At 44.9% G+C, this 16,064-nt stretch overlaps 1 pseudogene; it reads right to left on the bottom strand.

Moving 5' to 3' along the window:
- Positions 1-7,675: 7,675 nt before the first annotated feature.
- On the bottom strand, positions 7,676-9,055 carry LOC146172268 (cullin-3 pseudogene; annotated as a pseudogene).
- Positions 9,056-16,064: the final 7,009 nt, after the last annotated feature.

Below are 16,064 nucleotides of genomic sequence, written 5' to 3'. Positions count from 1 at the left end.
ACCTGTCAGACAGGTCCCTTTATGTTCAGACTGAAGGCGTACCAAGGTCTCTACATCGAATTTCGCGCAGAGTTCCAAATGGTTGAATGCTCAGCCCAACAATCTTCAGCTTCGTAGACTTATTACCACAATCTGCTCAAATCTCCATCTATACAGACAATATGTGTCAGATATACAGCTTGTGCGACGAGTTGAACATTGCCTTGGATGTGAGGGTTGATAACATTTATCTGGTTAGACATACTTGCTCGGGAAAAAAGAGGTGTGCGAGTGTGATGTACTTGGGAGTAGAGGAGCAAACTATAGTTGAGTGTGAAAAATGAAGTTCAGGTCCAGTTTTGTATTATAGTTGGTAGCGTGTGCCTGCGTTGTTTCTCATTAAGTGTTTGCCTACGTGCGTGGCAGTTTTGGGTAGATGATATATGTATTTGGACATTCATTGTGACTCGTCCCAAAGTTCGTGCGAGGCTGCAAAAGGCCTCAACGATATTGACCTCGTACCTTAGTCTGCAAGGCCCAGATATTCCGACCGAGAAGTGTTCCCTTGCGCCAAACGCACGTAAAACAATGTCACGTTACCCCATATTTATCAATGGCAAATTCATTACCGACAAGAGAAGCCACCGATTCCTTGGAGTTGACATTGATAGAAATCTTTCGTGGAGTGCTCATCTCAGAGAAATGAGAGGCAAACTTGTAGCGTCTGTCCAAGTTCTCTCCTTCCTCGGAAGACAGTCCTGGGGCACACCAGGGAATTCGATGCTCCAAGTTTACCGGTCACTGTTTCTGTGCAGATTCCCCATATTTAATAAGATTAAAAACGAACCTCAGGACCCTACAAATTCTCCAAGCTCAAGCTCTTCGTGTATGCCGTGGACTCCCTAAATGTGCCTCAACCGCAGCGCTGTTCTTGGATCATCTTTTTACCACATATATTGCTGTTGACACGATCATAACGCATATTCGGTCCCTACCATGGTGCCTAGTCATCATCTAGCAAGCATTCCAGTAATTAGACCATGCACGGCATTCGCCAAAGTTATAGAAGATCATTGCACCTATATTCCTTCCCACTTCGCCCCTGCTATAAGACCATGCTCCCCTATATACAGTCTACACGAACCAGGAATACAAATGTGATTCCTAAAATTACGACGAAGGCCAAAATAACACCACCTGCTCTTAAATAATGATTATCTCCACTTTAAACATCAAAATCACAAACAGGTCTACACAGATGGCTATGTTAATCTGACCAGTTCCGCGGAGTCTGCGGTACTACCAGACAAGTGAATATTGATACAGGTTAAAACGTCATCTTTATATTTAAAATTTCGCAAGATTTAAAGTTCACAACGTAATTTTTCAGTGGCTGCTAGGACACTGCCATCAGTGCAAACCACCAGGCGGATGAGGATGCCATTGTGGCGTTCCAGTCAAAATCTCCATATAGATAGCTGACGCATCATGTGGGCTTCCCTCTTTCGACCTGGAGATCACACTTTCAGCGTGGAACAAGGGAGAGTTTTGCAACCACCGCCTCAAGGCCCTGGATCCTCAACTGCGCCTCAACTGCTTTCCCAGTAAGATAGTGCGTCGTGAAGGAACGTTCCATTGCCGTTTGTGGCTCGATGTTGCGTTCACCAACAAGTATGCTTTCTATATTGGAATGGCCAAAAACTCTGGTAGTGAAAATTGTGGCTGTGGAGAGACAATCGAACATCTCCTATGTGAATATTCTACATTTGTGAGTCAAAAATATGACCTGTGTTGTGCGCTGGACTGTCTCGATCCTCTCCCTTTATTGGCGGATAAGATCCTTCGTCCATGGCCACGGCAGTCAACTCTTTTCAAGCTATACATGGCATTGTTTACTTTTCTAACTGCCACCGGCTTGAGTGACAAACTCTGACTATGCTGCATGTGCGAAGCCCCTTTCTCTTCCTATCTTTACTCTTCTTATCCCTCTTCCCCAGTGTAGGATTTCCAACCGGAGGCCTTTCTGGTTAATGTCTCTTGTCCTCATCACTATCTATCTATCATATTACGCTGTGCATTTCTCATTTAAAGGCCTAAAGCAATTGAAGACATAAAGGAATTTTAGTCGTGTTACCTTAGTCAAATAAGGCTCAGGTTATTTATGTGAACATTGTAAATTTCAATGCGATTAAAAGTGGAGTTGTGATTTATGAGCTCGGCTGGGGATCGGGGGAGCAGTGGTTCGGTGTCCGATAAAGACAATTTTTTTCTTATAGCGACTGTTTCTCATCTGGCTCCTTGTAGGTCAATTGCTTGCCCGCGCTGAGCTTGGCCCGAGGTGGCGCAACAGGCCCGTGTTCACGTACGCGAGCTCCGATGTTAAGGCTTCGCCCAAAATAATAATTTTCTTCACTATAGAAAAGTGGGGTTGAGAAGGAGTTTCATGATCGATTAACCCTTTTACTAAAACGCCTCGCTGACGACTTACAAAGTGCCATCCGCTTTGCTTCTATGCCAAAGCAATGTAAGCCTAGCGACGATTAGGGAGAAGCAGATGGCCAGGCGCCGTACGTCGTCAGCCGCGCTCGCGGGCTGCACCATTGCTGCAACCTTGCGGCATTTTGTGTTGTAAGCCTCATGAGCTTGTCGTCTGCTTTCATGATGCGGCTGCGGCCAGACTTGGACCTGACAACGTGTAGTATAAACGATGCGACGCACGGGAAAGGGTATTGGGCACCTCGATGTAGCGTGCCGCACTTATTACACTGATGCGCTGTCGGGTGCTACTCGAAGATTGTACAAAAACGCCTTTGGACGGCCCTCTATGCACACTGCATGTGTTGCTTTAGAGACGTGTTTCAGTGTACGGTGTGTACTTTGTTCGAACGGGACAGCTCATGGGGCTTTCGTACTCGGGCGCTGCCGTGCTCCTGAATCCCGCCCAGAGGCGTCGCTATTGCCTACGTTAAAAGCGCTAAGAGGGGTCGAAAATCAGCTTGCGGTAACCGCGGTTAGTGACATGATTGTATTTTGATCCGCCACATAGCCATTGTGTAACTATTGTTTGCCGCTGCTAGCGCACAGAACATGCCGCAGACAACGCGGCGTCGTTTTATGTCGTCACCGGCTACGCCGGTGGCCAGATCAGCCAGATGTTCACGAAGAAATGAAAATACTAGTTTTAAAAATGTTTGCAGCTCCGGTGGAGCTGAAAAATTGAGGTTCAGTTGCTTGGCATATCGGGAATAAGATGCAATAAACAGTTTATATTCCAAAACCGTTGCCATGACCCTTTTAAATCGCAGCCGTTTAATATGACCCTTTTAAAACGATTCAAGACGTATTCCGATCACCTATCAGCAGTGCTGAAAGCAGCCAAACGTAGGTACTGCCAAGGTTAGGTCATGAAAATGGCAATACCAATCAGAATAACTGGGACTCAACAAAGAGTTCGTAAATCAGTCTAATTCACAGCCCCCCATTATTAATACTAGTGATGGAGTTAACGTTTTTTCGAACCACGTTGACATCGCTAATGCTTTCAGTGATCTCAGAATTGCTCTGCAGTCATCTCACTGTCCTCCTGTCACTCGTCCTCATTCCTTCTATCTACGCCCAACATCACCTGAAGAAGTGCGCCTTGTTCTAACGTCAATTAAACATTGAAGTCCTGAGTTAGACAACATTCATCCGTAGAAGACTAAACTCGTTGCTTCTATCATTGTTCATGTCCTTGCTCATATCATTAATTCTATGTTTAGAAGTGGCATTTTTCCTGATCAACTTAAGCGAGGTAAAATGGTACCCAAAAGGAGAGCGAAATAACGTAGCAAATTATCGCCCAATAACAATATGCACTACCTCTCTTTAGCAAAGTTTTTGAGAAACTTGTGGTAACTCGCCTAACCAACTACTTCATGAAATTCAATCTTTGTACACCTCATCCGTTTGGTTTGAGGCAAAATTATTCTACTGAGCTTTCACTAATTGAATTGACGGATTTCATTAAGCCATCATTAGATATTGGTAGGTTCGCTGGAGTAGTATTTGTTGAGTTTACAAAAGCATTTTAGACTATTACCCATAACATTCCTTTTCAAAAACTGGAAACTTTGCGAATTTGTGATACCTCTTTAACTTTAATACGCAGCTACCTTGTTGACAGACTTCAAGTTGTTCAATATTCTAATGCTATTTCTAATCCAGCCGTTATTAGCTGTGGTGTTTCCCTGGGGTCAATATTACAATCACTCCTTTTTATCATCATCATTTTGTCCCTTAAGGGCCCTGGGGCGGGCATTACATTAGGGGGGGGGGGGGGGGGGGGAAGGGTAACGAATAAAACTCTGTTGAGGGTTGCAAGTAGCAAAAGCAAATGTTAAGCAAAATACACAGCGGTAATTGCTAGTTCACTGTTAGACGCACACCCCACCAGAATGAATCCAGCTTAGCTTGAGCGTCGTCTTCTTCACCCCAGCACGTCGTCGTTCTCTCGATACTGCGCTCCGTAACAATATGTTGATGCCTTGCAAACAGTCAGCTTCAAAAAGGTGTCGTCACGGCGTCGCTCTTCGCAATGCACATTCTTGGACTCGAATTGCAGAAATACGCATAAGTAAATTTTGGTTTCCGTAAAAAGTGCTATAATGAAGGCTAGCTGGCATATTATAGTGCATTGAACAATTTTCCTTTATGGCAGTGTTTTCACAGCGATGCATATATTTTGCATTCTTTGCCCTGAACCTTACCCTTTTTCCCCCTGAAAAACGGCACAACTCACGTTTGTCGTCCACAACAGCGCTATTTCAGGTAAAAGGCTCCCTACATGCAGGGTGGAACATCTAAAATACCTTATGGATGAAGTATTCATTTGGTCATCCAGCTCGGGCAAACTTTCACGGAAGATTCGTGTTTTATTTGCGAGTTATTGAATATGCGCCAGCATTTTTCATGTAATAGAGAAAAAAGAAACATTTCCTGATTGCATATGTGAGATCGAGTAATGGTGAATGACCAGGCTGGCGTGACCAGGATTGATGCTAAATTTAAATTCTCAAATTTTAACTGCGCATGTAAATATAGGGCTGCTGCCTAGAATAAACCAAACTTTCGACTATCTTGTATGGGGCGATGCCAAATATTAATCGGTGCCGGTATTAAAACGCGAAAAAGAAAGGGAAAACAAGACCGAACTTGCGTAGCTCTCACGTCCGCTGATCACGAACTATGATCGGGAATGAGTTTGGTCAATCTCCTCGACATGCGCAAAATGACGCATTGATGTCGCTCTTGTTAGCAACGTCATGGGCACAAGCGCCCTTTTGGCGAACACAATGTCGTGCGTATACAATCATTCTATCTTTGAGCGTTGCGAGACAATTAACTCGCGGAAATACAAATCTGCTTACCGCGCTGCGCTTCCTTTATACCCGAGCAAGCGTGTGTGCCCCTCGAAGATAGATTAAAAGGAAACTTAATCGCTGAAACCAATTGCGGTTTTTGTTATTTTGTCTCTCTTTCAAGAAAATGACTACACAAAGTTTTGTGAAACCGCGCTGGATGAAATGGTGGCGAATGCTTTATCTATGATCTGCTGGCATCGACCTCAGATGAGAAAATGTACAGTTGACCTAGCATATGTTTTATGTATTAATGCATTTTCTATGTCAAGTATAGATTTAATGTTAGATTCTAAATACTTAGGTGAGTACTTAACTTGCCGATTTCCTAGTTGGCATTGCATTATTCTCGTCACTGCTCCAAGCCATTCTCCTCTTTCGCCCCCTGTTACTCCGCCTCCTTGCTTTTGCAGCCCCTTTTCCTCCCTTTTTTTTTCTATTGCTTCCTTTGGTTAGAAATGTAACCATAAAAACACCTCAATAAATCCGCGGCAAATCTTATGGAAACACTGCAGTCCAAATCATCCCGAGCATTCAATACCAACCTCTCATATAACTGCATCATGACCTCTTCAGACATTCAGACACCACGCTAACGTCAGCAAATTGGCGGCAAAGTTTCTGAACAGCCTCCACAATGCCTTTAATACAATACTCCACAAAAAGTAAGATTTGATTGATGCTATTGAGAAACCAAATTTCTGCAGTCTTCATGGCTGTTTTTGTAATGCAAGTCACCGCAGTGCTGTAAACATTTATCAAACCATAAATGAAAGCTGCTTGGCAATTGGCTCCCTCAAAGACCTAAATTTATAGGCTACAATCACGTGAACAGAATAAAGCAAATAACCCAGTAAATGCACGAGATAAGTACGAAAGCGATACATTAGTTTGAACAGAAAATGAACAGCAGGATGCAACAGAAGTGACCTGTCAGCAAGATGTCGACGTTGATTTCCTCCGCAGTCTCAGGCTTTGACCTCTGTGGCATGGCTTCAAGGTAATGAGGGCTGTTCAGGGTCAAGAAGGTGTCGATTCTCGTCGTTTAACGGAGGATAAGATCGTCAATTCGCGACCAGAGATTTGCCCCCGAAGTCTTCAAGGCACTGTTTTCTTTTATCAGTGACAAATTGAGACTCTCTTCCCCTCTTAAGTCCCCTCATTTCTCTTCTCCAGTGCAGGGTAGCCCGACGGAGCACTCTTCTGGTTTAAGTTCCTGCCTTCCCTCCTCCTCTTTCCGTCTCTCCTTCCCACCATAGCCGCTGTTTCATAGAAACAAACCGAAAAACGACCGCTAATGCGAGTGCACAGAAGTACAATAGCACCAAGTGTACACAACTGGATACGTCCACTATGGCGGCATTTAAGAAAAATACGTCGTTCTATGCAGAATTACAAATTATTTTGTCACTATGGGTTGGCTGTCACTAATATGTAAAGAAAGTCGAATAAATAAAGAGATGTACCAGTTTGTCTCCGAGACAGAGACGTAAACATCCGAAGCAATGACCACAGGCAATGATACCAGTTGATAGAACGGCCGGGAAGGCTAGCGAGGCGTCCTAACTGATTGGTGAGGAACATACCTTCTGCTTCAGAGAGCTGTCTTTGAAAGCAGACAGACCGTTTGTTCGCGTGGTTACACTCCGCAAACTATCGGGGAACTTTTCGGGGTGGAATTCTGTAATTTAAATAAAATTGCGCGATGCAGATGAGACAAAAAGGCGCATGTAACGATAGAAAGTGCCGTGTCCGTGACTTTACATGCGCCTTTCGTCTCGTCTACAATTTTACAGGTTTACACTGATCCGCAATGAAACACCTTGCCAATCACGTGTGTCCACACTTCTCCGGAGGAATCTGCTCGGGTCGAGCGAACTTGAAAATTACGAAGCTTCTGCAGTAGTTACAAAGCGTAACAAGGGCACTGCCACAAGCGATGAAGCATAGCATATTCAAAAGCAAAAAGAAATCTCGCAGCTGCGTGCAATCTATCTGATCAGGTAAAAGAGAGAAGCATGTATGCTTCACCTTCGGCTTCCCTCCGCCAAGCGTACGAGCTGCGTTTTATCAGCTCGTACGCTCTAAGCCAAGAAAAAGAAACGGCTGTAGTAATGTAACTAGGCGCATACGCATTAGTATCTCTCGACATCAGAAGTCCAAAATCAGGCGGCATGGCAGTGCTGTTTCATTTTTTATTTGCCTCCTTGGGGGGGGGGGGGGGGGGGGGGGGTTGCACCAACATATCTTTTGCCCGGTTTCACATACAATTTTCACAACGTCAAGGCGTCCTTGAACTACTTGAATACACCAGCACACACAAATTTGCGTTTCAGGATGGCTTCTAACTTCGAGGTAAATGCCGAACTGCACACCAACTTGAGCTTAGAGACCATGGCTAGCTCGGCATAGTCCGACGCGCTCCTGTTGCGTAGCAGTCGTTCCTTCATGTGTTGCTTGTAGAAATCTTCGAACCTGTCTTTTTCGTCCAAGAACCCTACGAACTCGGCGACCTCTTCTAAAAGGCGATCTGTCTCTTCCTTGCCCTTTCCATTAATCGCCGACCTCAGCAAGTCATCCGCATACAAGGCCACATGCTCGGCCGAGCTGCTGTTCACGTTCAGGATGTGTTTGAAATTGGCGCTAATAATGGCTTTTACATAGCGCCTGTCGTTGAAACAACTGATTAGGTGGTGTTGAAAGCGATCTTTAAGATCCATCAGTTTTTTGACCAAGGAAGACGAGTCTTTTTTGTAGCAGTCTTCCTCCATGAGTGAGCAGCCCAGCTCACGAAGATACTTGCTCCCACACAATGCAGCTGATTTGAGGCCGGTCTCGGCGTGGCTCAGCAGCCTAAGCACGCACGCGAGGTCCCGCATCCTGTTGTTCTTCAGCATGGCCACGACGCCCGAATCCTCCTTCTCCACTATGGCCTTCGCATGGTTAACAATTAGCTCCTGGTAGACCACTTGCTGGATTTTGACCTCGGTGCCACATCCCAGGAAATACTTTGCCCGCATCGACTCTTCCTTCATGCACTGCTCCGCCATCAGGACGTAGTCGATCGCGCTCTTTTTTGTCAAGTGCTTTATGCTTTCGAGAGCGTAGAACGTAGCCGATTCGGCCAAGAATCGCCGCTCGAAGACTTCCTCGTATATTGACCTCGAATCAATGCCCAGTTCAACCAGCATCTGGCAGGCGTTCTCGATTAACAGCCACTCAACCACCTCACCCACGCGAGCTCGGCTCACCTTTTGCAAGACAGTATCTCGCAGCCTGTCTTGTATGTCTATGTTGAGCACTACCTCGTCGCAAAAGAGATGCAACCCGAAGTTGTAAACGCTACCCATGTTGTCGTTCAAATCAGTACGCTCCAAGTACAAAAGGATTTCCTTAATACGAGTCATGCTTATCTGGTAGTCGTTCCAGGCTTGAACTAGTGTTCTCAGGAAACTATCGTTGGTACAGAAAAGGATGGCTGGCCTTACTTTTCTCTCCAAGTGGTGGATCACGACTTTGCATACTTCACTGTAGAGCAGCCTTCCTTGTTTCCGGATCACTAAGTTGTAGCCGCACGTGTACAGTTGTTCGTAGCGCAGACCTTCGCCGCCATCTTCCAGTATGTACTGGATGGCCTTGCGAAGCGGCTCCCACTTCTCGGTAAAGCTTTGGTCCATCGAATCTGGCGGCTCTAAAGCGGCAGCACCTGGGCGTCCTTCGGAAACAACGAGGCTATGGCGTCTGACCCTTCGTTTTCTTCTCAGCAGCCAAAACGTGCTGCTCGAGCGATTCGCATACCTTCGTTCTCTATCACCATGACTGTCTTGCGGTGCGCGTCGGTTTTCGTAACAAAGTGCCAGTTCTTTCTTAAGCCGTGGTTATGGTTTCAAGTCATGGAAGGAATGAATTATATGATCGTAACGCACTACATACAAGTCTATTCTATGTCCTTAACAAGTGGCCAGTAATAGCATCCCATCATTACTGGACAACTTTTATTTAGATGGGATAGGTTAGGGGGGAACAACACTTAGATATGTTCGAATCCGTGACTCTCATTCGATCTGGCCATTATAGCCTCTATTCGCTCTAGAGAAGGGACTGTTAGTAGGTACACCAATGGCGCTGTTTTTTTGCAGCTTCATAATATGTGATCGTACCGGGTCATCTCGCTGCATTCTTTACAATTTGGATTGTATTATTTTGAGTACATGTGTGCTAATGTACACGGGCTAAAGAAGACTCGCGTCTGGAAGCGACGTCAGGTTACTTCCTGCCTTTTGTCAAGTTTCTTGTCTGGCGGAGGATATATCCGCCTTTCTAGCTTAAAGTGATTAATATAGTCGTGAAGTGATATGACTGCATCTCTCGCGAATTTGGGCCAATCAATCTTGTTCGCTGCACGGCTGACATAACCTCGACAGGTTATGTCAGCCAGGTCGTTTCCCCTGTTTCTCGGGTGTACGGCCCCCGTATAATTTCCACCTCGTTTTTGTTCCAGTCCTGATATCTTAATATTCGGTCTGTCTCCTTGGATATCATCCCCCTCGCAATATTGTTTAGAGCGGCTTTGGAGTCACTAGTTCTGGTGGCAGGTTTGGCGCTGACCATTACCATGGCATTACCTGTCGTACCTGAGTTGTTTCTTTTTATCAAACCGGACAATAATGTTTTCCCCAAGTCGTCAACGCCCACGAGTGCGAAAGAGTTGTCTCCTTCGTATTCCGCCATGTCTACATAAAGTGCCTATTCAGAAACTTCTAACTTGGCCTCAAGCGCCTTTGCTCTTTGCTCTTCTCCTCTTTCATGACAAGATGGGCGCATGTTTTTTGGTAGCGGCTTATTATTGAGTGCATTCCACACTTCAGTCGGCAGGTTTACTTGAGCTTTTCTTTCCGGGATTCTATCTCGCAGTCCTAGGTAACCCCGGATCTTCCATCCCATGGATGTGGTGGCGAGCCTCCTTAAATCTGTGCTATTATATGTGCCTCCCATAATTCCGTGGTGTTATTGTAGAGACCAAGTTTAGGAGGTCTTTTCGTCGGGTTGCAGTGTGGTAGCCTCAGCGCGGCTTTATATGCCTGCCCAATGAGCCCTTTTATTTTTTTATTTTCTTCCAGCGTTAGCTTAAGGATGGGATAGTAAACACTATTCTGCTTCACGAAAGCCTGAATAATTCGGCAAAAATCTTTCTTAACCCCCGTTTTTTTTATTCGTTGGCTATTCACCTTATTAACCTGGGTGTCATGATAATTATTGACTTAAGTCTATTTATTATTTCAGGTTTCTCTCTATTGTCATGGATTATTGGCCCCAGGACCCTGATTTTGTCCGCTCTGGTTAATAGTGCGCCATTTAATTCTACCAATTTTTTTTTTTTTGTACTCCGGATTATCAGAAATTCGGATTTGCTCGGTGACCATTTTAGCCCTGGCCATTCTACGTATTTTTCAACAATGTCGGTTACTTGTTGGAGATTTTTTTCTATTTCTCTATTGTTGCCTTGGTGTGTCGATATTATGATATTCAATATCAATATCATCATCATATAGCGTATGTTTAACGCCTTTAACAGTCCTCAATAGTCATGCAAGGTTCTTTAACGCCAGGATGAAGGAAATAGGGGGAGAGAACTAAGCCTTGTGGGGTGCCCTTGTTTCCTAGTTTATTAGTTTCTAGTATTGCATCTAGTATTCTCACCCGATGCCAAGAGAACGACCAGGAAAAAAATCTTTTTGAATTCAAGCCTACAAATTTCTGGTTGTTAAACAATTATCCTATGCTTTATGGTTACTATTTTGACATACATATTAAGATGTAATTTATTCAAGAAACATGCAGGACTGCAAGTCGTCTGCTCTGTCTCTTCTGTCAGCTCGGTATTGCTGCAAAGCACCAAACGACATTGGGCTTGCTGGACAACAGGTGAGACACGTTTTTCTGCTTGAAAACACCGACATAAAGATCAGCACAGGCTGCTGTAGTGTTTTACATCACAGTGGGTTGTTTCTATGAGGCGCAGAACGGCATTTAAAGCGCGGTGCCCCTGCAGGTTTGATTACAACAGTAAGAGGATGGGATGAGGGGGCATGAGGGGCCAGAGCACGAATATATATAGAGCATGCACTTATTTCGCGGTGCAGCTTGCCGTGCGCATTTATGAAACTTTCACCCTGTTTGTTACTCTGACAATTGAGGGAACGTTGTTTTGCTCGTGGTGCAAGCGCAGAATTGGCGCGTATTTCAAATCCAGGGCTCATATGTATATTTCGGGTATCATTTATCTGCGCCTGTAGTGAGCTCTTATTTAGTGTGAAATCAGTCACATCCTATTACGTGTGTCATTGCGCCAGCGTATTTGTATGGCGCAGCTGTTTTCTACTCCATTCAAAACAATTTTAGCATAGTTATGACTTGTGAATATGGTTTGGCAATTCAAAATAACACGTGCGCGTATTGACATTTTTCAGACCATTCTGCCATGCCGCCCGGCTGTCCCTCCCACGGCAGCTACAGCTCTGTGTTGTGGTGCCAGAAGAACGACAAAACGCACAAGAAGCCAGGGATAAGTTTCTTCCGTATGGAGTGAGACAGCAGGACAGTGAGGATAATAGTTATTTTCTCTTCATGATATTTGGACTGCTGACGATAATTTACAGCTCACAAAAGGCTCAAACGTGTGACAAAGTGGTGCATAAAAAAGGAAACGGGCAGCCGAAATTGGAGCACCTTTTATTACTACATCTCTGTACTAGCTGCAAAGCATTACCTGTACTTTTGAGCGAGTCCATCTTGGTTCACTTTTTTCTGCAAGCACTAGCCATGCACTGACATTTTTGCCTTGTGTTCTCTCTGTTATTATAGCTATTCAGATTTGATTATGTTAAGGAACACAGTTGCATTTCTATCGAGCCTGTCTCCGCCACGCTGGTCTTGGTTGGTGCCCAGATTTTTTGGTCAGTTTTTAGTTGCCCTGAAATTAAAAAAGGTCCTCGACACTCCGTCTCTTTATTAATCATTGCATTCAGAATGACTACTTGCTCCAAAAAGAAGACAATAGCGCCAGACAGAAAGAACCTTTGCTGATATATAAATCCTCGACTGCCTATTATAAGTACACGTTTCAGTACATCTTATATTGAAAATAATTTTGGGAAGACGAAATTCGCGAAAGAGAATTAATGAGACATTCTATCCCCCATAGAAAAACGTGGGCAAGCAATTCGAAATTTGTGCCAGTGAAACCGAAATAAGAAGTGTGTGCCAGTTGCTTTCACACACCTTGGGTGCGCTCAAATTTACTGGGTGGCGCAATTTTAAATTCGCGCCAGTGAAACCGAAACCGGAAGCATCCAAAAGCGTGGGCAAGTTGGTTTCACACACCGCTAGGCGCGCTAGAGTCGATTGGGCGACTCGGGTCTATCGGAGTGTCCTCACTTATTCATTCTTTCTCTATGGAATGGGTCTCTGATGTTTGGTTTGAGTTGAACAATTACATCGTGCTTGGAAAGCTTGCTCCTAATCCTTGTATTGTTCTGGTAAATACCTCTTTTTCCTCCGCATACTCCAGACGCTCGATCAGCTGCTCCATTCACGACGATAGGGTATTTATTGGCCTGAGGTTGCCTACTTCAATTTTCTTTCAATGTTTTAGAATAGAGATCCATTTAGCATGTTTCCACTCTGAAATTATTCTACCTCGTTTCCATACTCCATCTATAAATTGTAGGAATTGTAGTATTGTATTGGAGGTTTCAATTATGGTTTCGCGGTTCTTGTTGCTTTTTTTAACTATCCTGTACATGCGTGCAATTTCCGTCGACTAGTTCTGTTGCCCAAGGCCTTTGCGTGATTAAATGAAAGCCATTTAGCAGTAATCGTCATCGACTGATCTCGGTCCGGTTGGCCAACGCTACAAGTTTCGCGGTGATTTTGATACTGCCAGGTTTCTGTCAAGAATATAACCTATCACATTTGATGATGTAAGGAATATTTCATGCCATTTTATTTCATCGAGGTGAAGGAACCGATTACTGAGCAGGCCAGGCATTTTCGGGAATTCAAAACGTCTTTAATGCGTAACAAATTCGTTTTGAGACAGGCTCTCCGACTGAAAATACCTGTGGAGAGGAGAGGAACAGTCTTCATTCATGCACGGAATACAGGAAAAGGGATGTTTTCATGGCCAATACGGTGCAAAACGGGTTGAGGTTCGCTCTTCTAGCGGTAAAACCGAACCAGTTATAAGATCGAAAATCCTGCAACGGTGGTAGTTCGGCCACGTTTCCAGCGATATATGGACCCCTCTGGAACATTATATTTCTTATACGCGATCAGTTAGGCGTTGGCACCGAATATACCGGACACAGACCTAGGCACATATTGACACCACTTCCTTTTCCTTTCAAGATTTGATTTATCGATAACTCAATTACTTTCCATTTAACTTACGCTAAATTGCCGTAGCAACAACTTGCGCAGCAAAAATAAGAGCGAATTAAAATGTATATGTTCGCCTAAGAACAAGAAACATAAGATCGATAATACTGTCGAGACACGGGGTATGTCCTGTGTGCAAACGAAATATGCACAAGTATAGCCTCTTCGTCTTTATTCATGTCCAGGTAATATGCGCCGATATCATAAAATGTGCAGGACCGACTGACGCATAACCTTTGACTGCAGCTGCAGAATGATGCTTAGACCTACTGTCTTGAATAATTTGTGTATTTGGCTACGGCGAGAACATAACTATTACCTCACGGAGAAGGATCGATTTCGACCTGGTTCCGACTCGGCTAAGTGTGCCGCAAAAAGGTATAGCTCTTCGTCTCTCACGAAGACAACCACCGAGCGCGGAGCTTTATATGGACGTTCCTAGAACCTAAAAAGGAGCGGTTTGAAACAGGCGTACGTGGCTTAGGGATCTAAAACATTAACCACTTGTGGCAAGTGCAACCATGGAAACGGCAGCAACCATGGCTGATATTTAACCTGCCAAGCCCAGTTGGGTTATGTGAAATCGTGTATCGCATTTAGGTCTGCCTAAGAACGGTTGTAGCGCAAGCATCTTACAGGGCTGTGTTCATTCCCTACATTGTCAGTGTCATAGCCGGTATCATCATCATCACTATCGCCACTATCATCATCAACAAATAAATGCGCCGTTATTGTAATTGCTGCTATCATAATTTAAGATAATCCCGAACTGCATCATCGTAGTCATTATTACTGTCATTGTTACGCTAGAGGCTTTGCAAAGACAGAATATTGTAAGGGATACGATCAAACGCATTTTACACGTCACCTTGCATCATTGCAACACATGCCTGTGTAGAATCACACACTTCTAGAACACTGGCCACAGTATCTCTCATCGCAGTTTGATGCCTTTTTGCCAAACCTGTCATGTAAATTTTATAATTAACTTTCGTTTGACCAATCGGACGATAGGATTTTACTTGCCTCAGCATGGTTGGATCATCTGTAAAGATTGTGGAAAACCAGTTGCCTCCCCCTTCGCTGCGACCGATCACCACCACCCCAGCGAGCGTCGCGGCAGCGCAGGCTGGGAGAAGAGAAGGTAAATACCTCCCCTTGGGGGACGGAGATCTAGCGATGGGTGCGCCACCTGGACGTCTACGCGGATTCCCACGAGAAGATAACAGAGAGATTCTGTATCCCGCCGGCAACTCTAGCGGTCGTCTCCCGCCGTTTCTCCCGGCAAATTCCGAGGGATAACGGGCGCGGAGTACGCGGAGCACACGGGAGGACCCGTCGTGCACGACCACCCGTCTTCTGGTCCCCAACGGCCAAGCGACCGGTAAATACCGCACGCTCTCGCCGCCTCCCACGGCAGACGCCATAGTATATGGTGTTGTCCGAAGAATGCGGCGCGCTCGGGAGATCAAGGCCGCCAAATTCACGGCGCGTGCAAATGTCCACCGCCGAAGTCGCACACCCGGTCCCCAGCCGGTGAGTCAGAAGTCCTTCTTACGTAGTCTTGCCCCTTCCAAGGGAAACCTTGTTGATTTATAGCCGGCATGCTCTGTATTATTTGCAAGTGCAATAAATAGCATTCGAGCAGTAATGATGAGCCGTACCTCATCCTTGTCCCTCTTGTTCACCCCGCGGGTCGCTAACGAGAACGTTGCATCCGCGGAGTGGCGGTGGGGCGGAATACCGTCCCCTCTTAAACCGCCACACGATATTTAATGCTTTAGGTAATAATACTGTATCCGAGCGTAAAAATGATATTGAAAAGAGTTTCATGTCATACGCTTCATTTAAGGCATTTGTTAAAGAGGGTATGGGTTCTTTTTTTAGGTGTTGTAAAACGCAGCTGGCAATCCTTCAGGGGCTGTTATTTACCAGGGTTAAGGCCGTTTACTGCATTGGAAACTTCGGTAAGAGAAAATGGTTGCTCCAAAATCTTTCTCAATTTATCACCAACTTTCGTCTGTAAGGGAGACATTCTACCTTAAACTGGACATAATTTACAGGCTGATGGGCAAATAGCCCGCAGTAATACTCGTAAAGAGCATTTTCAATAGGCATTGCATAACTCCTTTCTGACTCATTGTGCTCAAAGAGACATCATATTATACGAAGTTGTTTTGTATGAGAACGCTGCACTCACGTCTCTGTAGTTCTTTTATAATTTGCGCCATATCATGGAGCCGCCGC

This window comes from Amblyomma maculatum, unplaced genomic scaffold, assembly GCF_055883805.1.
Source record: "Amblyomma maculatum isolate TAMU_Amacu unplaced genomic scaffold, ASM5588380v1 scaffold_13, whole genome shotgun sequence".
Lineage (NCBI taxonomy): Eukaryota > Metazoa > Arthropoda > Arachnida > Ixodida > Ixodidae > Amblyomma > Amblyomma maculatum.
This window is presented reverse-complemented; position numbering and strand designations above follow the sequence as displayed.